Here is a 12346-nt window from a genome sequence, read left to right as displayed (position 1 = left end):
TTAGGTAAGGTGATCTGATCTGCTTGCTTGTATGGTATCTTATCTTAACATGTTTGATTACATTGAATGATCACTTGATTGCTTGCTCACTTAAACATGATTCACTTTCACATATGTTAGATAGGACTTTATTTGTATGATACCTATCCGCTTGGTATGACTGTTTGTCACATGAAAACCCTTGCTCCTGCATGATTGTATGATTGCTTGTCTCTATTTACTATCTCACTTTAGATCTTAGGTTTTTCGGATGCATCCACATCTTTCATTGTGCACTTTAGATTATCCTTGAGTGTTGAGAGATGGGAGAGTCGTCACCATTAGGAAACCCTTTGGGAAAGCGAGGAAATGCATGTATGGAGGTGATGACCACATTATATGGAAGCACCCCGTCTCCCTTGAGGTGTGCAGAGGCTTTTGTACCGCCTGAGGGTATGATTGCTTCTACTGGGATCCTTTAACCCACCCATTATGTCTTATAGAGCCACCTTAACCTTGTAAGCTGGCCTAAACCTAATTAAGATTTCATTCCTACATGTGGGTGCATCTTTGGACCTTCAGAGCTACCTTGGTCACAATTGGGTTCAGTTATCCTCTCCGTAGTCTTCTTTTGGTGCGATCAAATATGGGTATTAAATTGAGTACATTTGGGTTATATTTCTACGCACTTATCAGCTGGTTCCTATAGAGCTACCTTCGCACCACGCCTTATCCAGTGTTTCCATATTTTTAGGGAGATTACGTGACCAATCTGGATTTGCCTTCGTGGATTAAAGTTAGAGGTAGATTGACTAGAGTATCAGACCAGTTAGAACAAGGATTATATCATAGGGATATGGACTCACAGATGGTTACTGTTAACCAGTTTGTTGTAGCCATGGCTTCGATCTAGGAGGCTTTAGCTAGCCTTGGTCAAATGATAGATGGGTAGCAGGCCCAACAGGTTCCATTTCAGGAGAGTGCCCAATTTGATACTACAGTACCTCCACCCCCTCCACCTAGTCAGTTAGCACCACAACCTATACCTTTCACTCTACATAGTCAGACTGAGGTTGCCCTACCTCCTGTCAAATTACCTATCCCAACAACCTCAGAGGACCCATATGCACGTATGGACACACTTGAGTAAATGATGAGGCAGATGAGGATTTCAGATGGAGCTATTACTTGGGAGGATTTTGATGGAGCACTAGTGGCCAATTTACCGACTAAGTTTAGGATGCTTGAGATAGAGAGGTACACGGGCATAGGTTGTCCTCGCATCCATTTAAGGCTTTATAGTACGTTTTGAGGGCCCACATATTGGATGAGGCCCAAATGGTTATACCTTTCCCTATGTCCCTAAGTAGTGAGGCATAGCGTTGGTTTGTTTCATTGGATTTATCACGTCGTAGGACTTGAGATGATCTAGCCCAATAGTTCTTGAGATAGTTTGCATTTAATACCATCATTAATGTTTTGAAGAGAGAGTTAGAGGCTTTGAGATAGACGTCAGACGAGTCAGTCACCTCATTTATCTCCTGTTGGAAGGAAAAGATTTCACAGATTATTGATCGTCCTTCAAAGAAAGAGTAGATTAGTATGATCATGAGGAGCTTACAACCTGAGTTTGCTAGGCACTTGATGGGATTTCCTTATACGGATTTTGGATCTTTGGTACATGCTTTATATGGTACAGAGGAGGGCATAGCTAGAGGTTTGTGTCCCGAGTCTTCCCCTACTGACTTTAAGAGGAAGAAGCCTTTAGGAAGAAAGAGATCAAGAGATATTAGTGCTATCAGTTTAGTAGGGTTGAGACCTCCTAGACACTATCATACAGTTGGGCAGACTTCTAGATTCTACTACCCATTATCACCTCATGTGCAGTATAGGCCACCTACTCCTCCCAGACCTATGACTCCTACTTATCTACATCTAGTCTCACAGTTTGTTTTTGCTGCACATGTCACAGAGAGAGCTCCTGCCTCATACACTCGACCTCGAGCTCCATAGACCACTACTTATGTGCAAAGGCCATCACATCAGTTTGCTCAGTTGGGTATGCCTTTGAGTCAAGCTTTTTAGAAGCTCATGGAGGGTGGATTATTAACTCCATTGGAACCTAAGTCAGTACCTCATCTAGTGCCGCCTCGCTTCAGATTAGACTTACACTGTTCTTATCATTAGGGGTCAGGATATGACATGGACCATTGCAACGCTCTTAGACATGCTATTTAGGATTTGATAGACCAGGGTTTGGTTAACCTAGGACAGCCAAGTGTAACCACGAACCCTCTTCCTACCCATTCTACACATGCAGTACCTCCACCTCCAGGAGATATCCATCACATAGACTTTATAAAAGATGACAATATACATATGTTGAGTTGGGATGATGGATTACCTGAGTCGATTGTTTTGCATGAAAATTATGAGGTTGATGGTGTTTCATCGAGTTCTTAGGTTCCCGCACCATTCAGTTTGATCCTAGATGGGGCATTGTTCCAATTGACTCATTCTACACATTTGGTTATCAGACGTTGGGATACCTTTGTTCCGTTCACTTTATAGCCAGATGATGATGATTCAAAAGAGAGAGATACAAATTGTGACTTGTTGTGGGAGGATAGCTCAGTCACCACCACCAGCAATCAGGCCATTTGAGGGTACAACCTCTCTAAGGAGGTTAGGAGAAATGATGATGAGGTTTTGAGATAGTTATAGAGCATCCAGGCTCGTATTTCCATTTGGAGTTTATTAGCATCATCTAGTACTCATAGAGATGTTTTGATTCGAGCCTTGAGTCAGATTAGAGTATAGACTACCACCACTCCAAAGGGGTTGATTCATATGATGAAAGGCTAATAGGGCCACTTGCATTGTGTTTTTAGATGATGATTTGCCACCTGAGGATTTAGACCACGTATGCCCTCTATATATCACAGTTGGTTGTTTAGGCCAGAGAGTTCCATTTGTCCTATTAGATAATGGCTCAGCCCTGAACATTTGTCATTTAGCCACTACTATAGCCCTTGATTTCACACCTTCAGATTTTGTTCCTTCTACTCAAACACTTAGAGTGTATGATAGCACTTAAAGAGAGGTTATGGGTACCTTGGTAATTGATTTATTGATTGGTCCAACCACATTTTCTACTTTGTTCTAGGTTTTGAGGATTCTTACATCCTTTAACCTGCTACTAGGCCAACCTTGGATTCATACAGCTGGAGTTATTCATTTTTCCCTTCATCAGAAGGTGAAGTTCATTCATGATGGACAGGTTATCACGACACAATCTACTAGAGATATATTTGCCTCTTTTGAGCTAATACTTCAGATTAGCCATAGTAAGGACGACCTATTTTTGACTGGGTTTACTTTTGATGAGATACAAACTCTTGAGATTGAGGATTTTTGCAGAGATTTTGTAGCTATGTCATTTGATCAGCATAGTAGCACAGTGGTTCTTGACATGATGAGGGGTATGTCTTTTCTACCTGGCATGGGGTTAGGACTACGTTAGTAGGGACCTAGTGAGTTTATAGCTACCATTAACCATGATACAATATTTGGACTTGGGTTCATTCCTACTAAGGCCGATTACCGATACATGGCGCAACTACACAAGGAGAGAGTAAGGGCCCGATTGTCTCACACACCATTTGATTATCCTATTCGAACCTATAGGATGAGTTTGGCTGATTACTTTGTCAGAGGATCGGAGATTCGACCTCGTCTAGAGAAGATTGATAGTGTGGTTTATACAGATAGACAGATTGAGCTTCAACATCTATTTCATCATTATAGTTGAGTAATGGTGCTCCTACCATTTTTGTTTCTATGGCGATTACTTCTCCGTCACCAGATCGAGCTAGTTTGTTATCCCTATGCTTCATGAGGTCACTGATGATGGAGTGGTCGTTGATCCCACTGAGATGATTGGTGGAGTTGTTCCCCATGATGAGTACCGAGATGAGATGGACATGATGATCAACTTCAGCATGTTTCACCATTTGATATGTTTGGGGTGTCTACCATTGAGGTTATTGAGAAGACCCAGACTATTCCTGTTCCAGAGCTTTTAGACGATGATAGTAGTTTGTTTGAGGGCACTATTAGCCCAGTTAAGGGAGTGTCCGACCTTGTGGACCCACTTCTTTCTTTTGATGTTTTATCGGGATTTGTTTTCCATTCTAACGATGTTTTTATCACTTCATTTATGGATTTGAGTATTTTTGAGTATTCACTTGTCTCTTGTAATAGTATCTCTATATCTGCACCCCACTTACCCACTCCATAGATATTTGATATAGATGATGAGATTGAACAACCTGATTCAAATAGAGATTCATTTTTTCATGACTCAGATCCCATAGATAAGAGAGCTTCACCTGCTACAGGGGATGTTGAGACTATTGATTTTGGCATAGAGGATCAACCTAGAGAGATGAAGATTGCTTTACTCCTATCTACGAATGAGAGGGATAGACTTATTTATTTACTCAGGTCATACTTGGATGTCTTTGCATGGTCTTATGAGGACATATCTAGTCTCGATCCCTCTATAGTCCAGCACCACTTGCCTATCATGCCACATGCTAGACCAGTTAAGTAGAAATTGAGACGGTTTCACCCACGTTGGAGTCTGCAGGTGAAATAGGAGATTAAAAAATAGCTCAGTGTTGGATTCATATCAGTTGTTGAGTATCCAGAGTGGTTGGCTAACATCATCCCTATTCCCAAAAATGATGGCAAAGTTAGAGTTTGTGTTGACTTTAGAGACCTTAACAAAGCCAGCCCTAAAGATGACTTTCCTTTCCCACACATTGATTTGTTGGTCGATAGCACGACAGGCCATTCGATGTTGTCTTTCATGGATGAGTTTTTAGGGTATAATCATATTTTGATGGCTCTAGAGGATATGGAGAAAACAACCTTCATTACTGAGTAGGGCACCTACTGTTACAAGGTTATGCCATTTGGATTAAAGAATGTAGGAACCACTTATCAAAGGGCCACTACTACTTTATTTCATAACATGATGCATAGGGATGTTGAGGTATATGTGGATAATATGATTATGAAATCCCGAGGTAGAGTAGATCACCTAGCAACTCTAGAGAGATTCTTTGAGAGGATTCAGAAATTCAGATTGAGGCTGAATCCCAAGAAATGCACCTTTGGATTGACTTCTGGGAAATTGTTAGGCCATATGGTTAGTGAGCGGGGCATAGAGGTCAACTTAGATAAGATCAGAGTCATACTTGACATGCTTGTGTCGAGAACTAAGAAAGAGATCATGGGCTTTTTGGGTAGGTTATAGTACATCAGTCATTGCATAGTCAGATTGACAGACATATGTGAGCCCATCTTTCGTCTTTTGAGGAAGGACCAACCAATAGTTTGGAATGATGATTGTCATCTTGCATTTGAGAAGATTAAAGAATATTTGCTTTCTCTTCCTGTTTTAGTGCCTCTCATGCCAGGACATCCACTTCTTCTGTATTTGTCAGTTTCAAACATGGCCTTGGGATGTATGTTAACCTAGCTTGATAACTGAGGGAATGAGCGAGAGAATGTTGGAGTATAAGATGAGATATGTTATGATTGAACGTCTTTCCTTAGCATTAGTTTGGGCTACTAGGAGATTGAGGCATTACATGACAGAGTATTCAGTGCATTTAATATCCCGCCTAGATCCGTTGAGATACTTATTTGACAGAGCTGCATTGACTAGTAGACTGATGAGGTGGCTCGTACTTTTGACAGAGTTCAATATCTAGTATGTTTCTCAGAAGTCTATTAAGGGGAGCATTGTCGCCGATCACTTAGCCTCATTACCAACATCTGATGATAGACCAGTTGATGATGATTTTCCAAATGAAGAGTTTGTTCCTATGACTAACTTATCAGGATGGTGCATGTACTTTGATGGTGCAACCAATCAATCAAAGTATGAGATAGGTGTTCTATTGGTATCCCCTTAGGGTGATCATATTCCGAGGCTTGTTTGTTTGGCCTTCTCTGATCGACATCCTACCACGAATAATATAGTTGAGTATGAGGCCTGCATCCTTGGCTTAAAGACTGCATTGGAGCTTGGCATTAAACAGATGAATGTATTTGGTGACTCCAATCTAGTACTCAAACAGATTCAGGGAGATTGGAAGACTAGGGATGTAAAGCTTAGGTCGTATCACACTAATTTGGAGTTACTGGTTGAGAGATTTGATGACTTGAGATATGTTCATCTGCCTAGAGTGTAGAACCGGTTTGCTGACGCTTTAGTTACCCTATCTTCTTTTGTAGACATTTCGATTGATGTGGTTGTACGTCCATTGCTGATTGAGTTGAGGTCTATCCTCACCTACTATTGTTTGATTGGAGAAACAGAGGTCCAAGATAGTCTACCTTGGTATCATGACATTTATCAGTTTCTCAGATTTGGCACATACCCTGAGGCAGCCACAACCAAGGATCGGAGAGCACTGAGGCAGTTGGCCACTAGATTTTTAATATGTGGAGAGACCCTATATAGGAAATCAGCTGATGACATGCTTCTATTGTGTTTAGATCGAGATTTCGCAAACCATATGATGAGAGAGGTTCACGTAGGAGTTTATGGTCCACACATGGGAGGACACATGTAAGATTATGAGGATGGGTTATTTCTGGTTGAGTATGGAGACAAATTGTTGTTAGTTTGTTCAGAGGTGCTCGGAGTGTCAAATTCATGGTGATCTCATTCATGTACCGCCATTAGAGTTACACGCTTTGACCTCGCCATGGTCATTTTCAACATGGGGTATTGATATTATGGGAAGATCTCACCAAAATCTTCCAATGGTCATGAGTTCATCCTAGTTGCCATAGGTTATTTCACCAAGTGGGTGGAAGCTACATCATATGCGAGGTTGACATATGTTAGAGTTGCCAGTTTCATCAGGTCACACATCATCTATCGTTATAGGGTTCTTCATGAGTTGATTTCAGATAGACGGGTGCACTTTCGAGCTGAGGTAGATACTTGATTACAAAGGTATGGCATCCAACATCACAAATCATCCGCATATAGACCATAAACCAATAGGACAGTAGAGGCTACAAATAAGACCATTAAGAGGATTTTGAGAAAGATGGTTGAGACTTCTCAAGATTGGTAAGAGAAACTCCTTATTGCATTGTAGGCATATCGTACATCTTTCCACACCTCTATAGGAGCTACACCTTACTCTCTGATGTATGGTTTGGAGGCTATTTTGCCAGTCGAGATAGAGATGGGTTCATTGAGAGTAGTTCTTGAGCAACAAATTTATGAGACAGAATGAGCTCATACTCGATTTGATCAACTTAACCTTTTAGATGGGAGGAGATTAAGAACAAGCGGATCATGTTTAAGCCTATTAGAGAAAGATGGCTGGTGTCTTTAGGAAACGGGTCAAGCCTAGACCATTACATAAAGTGAATTTGGTTTTGAGGATTGTTAGAGGTTTGGTTGGAGACCCTAGAGGGAAGTTCAGACCTAGTTGGAGTGGGCCTTATGTCATTCGAGAGTTGACTCCAAAAAGGGCCGCATGGTTAACCGACTTAGATGGAAACCAGTTTTTAGAGTCGACTAATGTGGATCAACTAAAGAAGTACTACGTTTGAGACTATGGTCACATGATGGGTGGCCATAATTTTGGTTAGCCTTATACCTTATCACCTTTATTGATATATTAGACCATTACTAGCTCATTGAGCCTCATGTGGTACACTATAACCTTTTCTTTCCTATAGCCCTGCTTATCATTTCTACACCCGGGTTGGGGCCTTTTGATGTATAGTTACGCTTTGCTAGGAAAGTCTCATGAGTTTTGGACTTATAGGTTTATCTTCCTCATCCTTGCTACTATCACCTCATCACCCTGTTTGTTACATTTCATTATTTTCACATTTTCACTTCAATCCTTGTTTTTTATCATTGGTTGCTACGTTTCATATTTCCTTCACTTGGAATGATGATTCTTCACATATTGATGCATAGAGGGTAGTCATATCACTTCTTTCATTCCATCATTTGCCATTGATTTGAAGATTTCAGTTTGAAAGGTTATCTAATGGAATATGGTTTCATGTGTTCGTCAGTGATTTGAGAGAGTTTATTCATTCCTTGTAGTTTCTCATTGGAGTATGATTTATTGATGTCCAGGGCATGCACATTCATTAAAAAAAAAACAAAAACAAAACAAAAAGTGCAGTGATATGTTTGTACTTGATATCCTACTCTATTGACCATGTGTTGTTATTTGAGGGTTATTTATTAGGTTTATCATTGAGGGTTTGTACGAGTATTCCATCAGGAATTTTCGCTCCTTGAGTCACTTTTGTTATGTAGTTGGAGGGATGAAAGTTTTTCGTGAGAATTTTGAGTTTTGTGAGATCCTTTGTTTCTTGGATTAGAGTTGTTGTACATTATAGGTATGAGAGTTGAGTAACCTTTCACTAAGGTCTCCGAATCAATGTTTTCTCTACTACTTCATTATGGGTGATATGATTTACCTTTGTTGCATTGATATGCGTTGCTCATCATTCCTTTTCACTTTCTCACTACCTTCATTTGATTTCCCATCATTTATTTCCTACTATTTATTCATCTTTTTCGTCCCATTCCAACACCTATACACCTTCCCGATTCGACACCTTTCTTCACATTGTTTACATGATCCACTAATGGCTTGACCACCTTTTTTTTCGTTTCACCATCGATATTACCATTGACTCCTCTTAAGTTCACATGCTCATGAGATTCTCCTATGCATTGTACATTATACATGAGGGTATGGGTTTGATCATTAAGTATTTGAGTCTATATTTCGTTTCTTTGCTTTTCATCCTGACCTATGTTACATCCCGTGTCTTAAGACTACCCTAAGGCCATGAGATTAGACGTTATCTTTGACAGTCTTCACTTGGATAGGCTTTTTCAGATTGGTTGAAGTATAGTCGTTACTATGTTTTCTCTCATGAAAGATACTTTTAGAAGCAATTGGTTTCTCTCTCTTGCTTAGCATATTGATGTTTGATGGATTTTTTAGTTTGGAGACAAGTCATTGATGATATCAGATTCATTTTTCTGATTGTCAATAAAATATCCATACTAGGGCATATTTCTCTATTTTTTCTCCGAGGTTCCTAGTTGTTGTTGGGTGGTATGGTTATCCCTATTCATGGTTATAGGGATGTTTGATGGATCTTGATAGATTTTTTATTGTACATCAGATATTCGTACTAAGGTATATTCCTCTTTCCTTAATGAGATTGTGTTTGGGCAGTGGTACGAGGATGAATGATCATTATTGTTTGTTTACCTCATGAATTTGACATCAGATATCCATACTGGGGCATATTCCTCTCTCCTTGATGAGATTGTGTTTAGGCAATGGTACGAGGATGAATGATCATTGTTGTTTGTTTACCTTATGACTTTGACATCAAATGTCCATACTGGGGCATATTCCTCTCTCTTTGATGAGATTGTGTTTAGGAAACGGTACATAGATGGTTGATCATTGTTGGTTGTTTACCTCATGACTTTGACATCAAATCTCCTACCGGGGCATATTGCCCTATTTTCTTTGATTATCCTTGAGATTGGGACAATGACTAACTTGGTTTTAGATTGAGTACTAATCTAGGGCTTTCGACGATTGACTGTATCAGGACCACCCTACATGGATTTGTTGAGATAGAGATGGATCACAACAGGTTTCACTCGAGGAGCATGGGTGGATTCTTTAGCTAGATGCTCATAAGATAGATTGCTTTTGTCCTTGTTACCTTGCATATTAGGTTATCCAGATGAGCAGTATTTTTGTGCACTTTAAGATTTGCTTTTAGATGAGTCGCACATACAAACTCTGAGATTTACCTTTTGAGATTCGTTGATAGAGCAATTTTTGAGACATAGAGAGTTCTTTCAGTTCATATTTTTTAGAGGTTTGTCCTGATGCATCAGTTTCTGACCCATTGATTTCAGGGGATGATTGATTTACTGGTTGTTTAAGTAGTGCGAGCACCCTGGATGCTATGACATATTTTCCTTCTTAAGTTTAGTAGTCCGACCCTTGGCATTTTGAGTATACGGCTTTAAGCCCATTTACTTCCTATCCACTTTCGAGTTGGTCTTCTTTATCTGTTCTTTTTAGGCCCTGAGTCTCCTTGCCTTGAGCTATCATTCTCTTCTTAGGCTTTGAGCCTTGAAGCCTTGAGTTATTCGTTTCTTCTAGGCCTTAAGCCTCATAGCCCTGAGCTATCCGTTCCTTCTAGGCCCTGAGCCTCGTAGCCCTGAGTTATTCGTTTCTTCTAGGACCTAAGCTTGGTAGCCTTGAGCTATCATTTCCTAAAGGCCCTAATAGCCCTGAGCTATCCTTATTTCCTTAGGTCTTGAGCCTGATAGCCCTAAGCAATCACTTCCTAAGGACCTAGAGCCTTTCCAGCCCTGGGCTGAGCCTTCATCATTTGGTCATCCATGAGTGGTTTGACCTGGAGTTTGTGTATCGCACTCTCTTTCTAGCTGATCAATCATAGAACCTGGAGCTCATAGCCCTGAGTTATTCATTGTAACCCTGAGTTACTCATTGTATCATGACCTAGAGTCGTTCATTCCATCCATGACCCTAAGCTATTCATTGTGACCTAGAGTTACTCATTTCATCAATGACCCAAAGTCATTCATGGAATCCTAAGCCCTGAGCTTACAACCCGGAGTCGTTCGTATCCTTCACATTCTTGAGATGTTTCATTTTCATCATTCTAACCATTTGCGAGTGGCCTCGACCCGGCACCATGAGTTGGAATGTATCTTGATCGGGTATCCATTTAGAGCCCTGAGCTCACGACCCTAAGTCATTATTCTTATTTATGACCCAAAGTCATTCTTAGCATTTAGAGCCATGAGCTCACGACCCAGAGTCGTTCTTCTCATTTGTGATCCAAAGTCATTCTTATCATTTAGAGCCTTGAACTCATGACCTAGAGTCGTTCTACTCATCCACGATCCAGAGTCATTCCTTTCATCACTTTCCATCTTTGTGCTACTTATCATACACTTTTCTCCCTTCATTGTCATCCCTCCACATAGAGTCGTCCCATCCATGTCATTGCGACTCCATCTTTTGACCTTACCTCTTCATGTGCTAGAACAAAATTTCCGGTCCTTTTCTTTTAGTTCTTCGGCACAATTCACTTTGTTCCACTCATTATTCATATTTCAACTCACATTCTCTACACTCGTGATCTCTACCGAAGAGAGGCATATTTGTAGACCCTTCATTTTGTCCCTTTATCACATGTGTTTAAGTTCACTTCCAGTGCTCCATAGTAGTTTTTTTGTGGCCCATTGCTACTCATACTACTTACCCTTTTTTTAGCCACCTTGGAGACTTTGGTTAAGGGATTTATCTAACCCCATTATGACTCTTAGCAATCCTAATTTAGACAGGTTTTTCATTCCCTTTTAGGATAGCTTTTAGGTGCACTTTTAGGATAGCACACTTAGGCATGTTTAGGTCTCTTAGACAATGTCCTGATCACTTTAGGTCACTTAGGCACTGTCCTAAACACCCTAGTGTCACAAGCTGATCCAAATGAGCCTCCCCATGGGCTTATATAGAGCTAGGAAGCTTCTAGAGACTCTTAGAGTGGGAAGAGTGTGGAAGGTTATAGAGATGCCTGGAGAAGTCCACACAACTCTACACTATGGTGGAAGACATGAGAGGAGTCCATAGCCTTCTAGAGAATTCCAGGAGTCTCTTGTATGTACTTGTGCATAGGCTTGTACCTAGAATGATGTAGAACATTCTAGAATATACTTGAGTTGTAAGGAACCCTCCAAGGTTCCAAAGAGTTCCATTGGTGCCTATAAATAGGTAAGGGCCTCATTTGGCCAAGGCACCAAGCAAGTGAGCTTCCAAGCACTTATAAAGGCTTTCTTGAGTTAATAAGAGCTTCCATTCTTTAAGGAGTTGCCTACTAAGCTTCTTAAGCTTTTGAGTCGTGAGTGTCTTAGCCTAGCAAGCTAAGCATTGGGGAGCAAGGCTGACTTAGCAAGATCAAGCGTCTTGACTTACCTAAGTGCCGCACGAGTTTAGTGAACGACTAAGTCTATGACACTAGGCCCACTTAGTTACACTTGGCCCATCTAGGCATACTAGGCCCATTTAGATGCATTTGGCCCACTTAGGCCCACCTAGGCTCACCTGGGCCCATTTTGGCACGCCTTGGCCCTTTTGGCACACCTTGGCCCACTTAGATTTAGCTAGTCTTGCTTCGATCACCTTTCGAGTATGATTGCATGGCTTGTATGACTAGCATATGCTTGATCTTT

The sequence above is a fragment of the Vitis vinifera genome, chromosome 5 (genome assembly GCF_030704535.1).
Source record: "Vitis vinifera cultivar Pinot Noir 40024 chromosome 5, ASM3070453v1".
NCBI lineage: Eukaryota > Viridiplantae > Streptophyta > Magnoliopsida > Vitales > Vitaceae > Vitis > Vitis vinifera.
The sequence above is the reverse complement of the archived record's forward strand: the minus strand, read 5'-3'. Positions refer to the sequence as shown.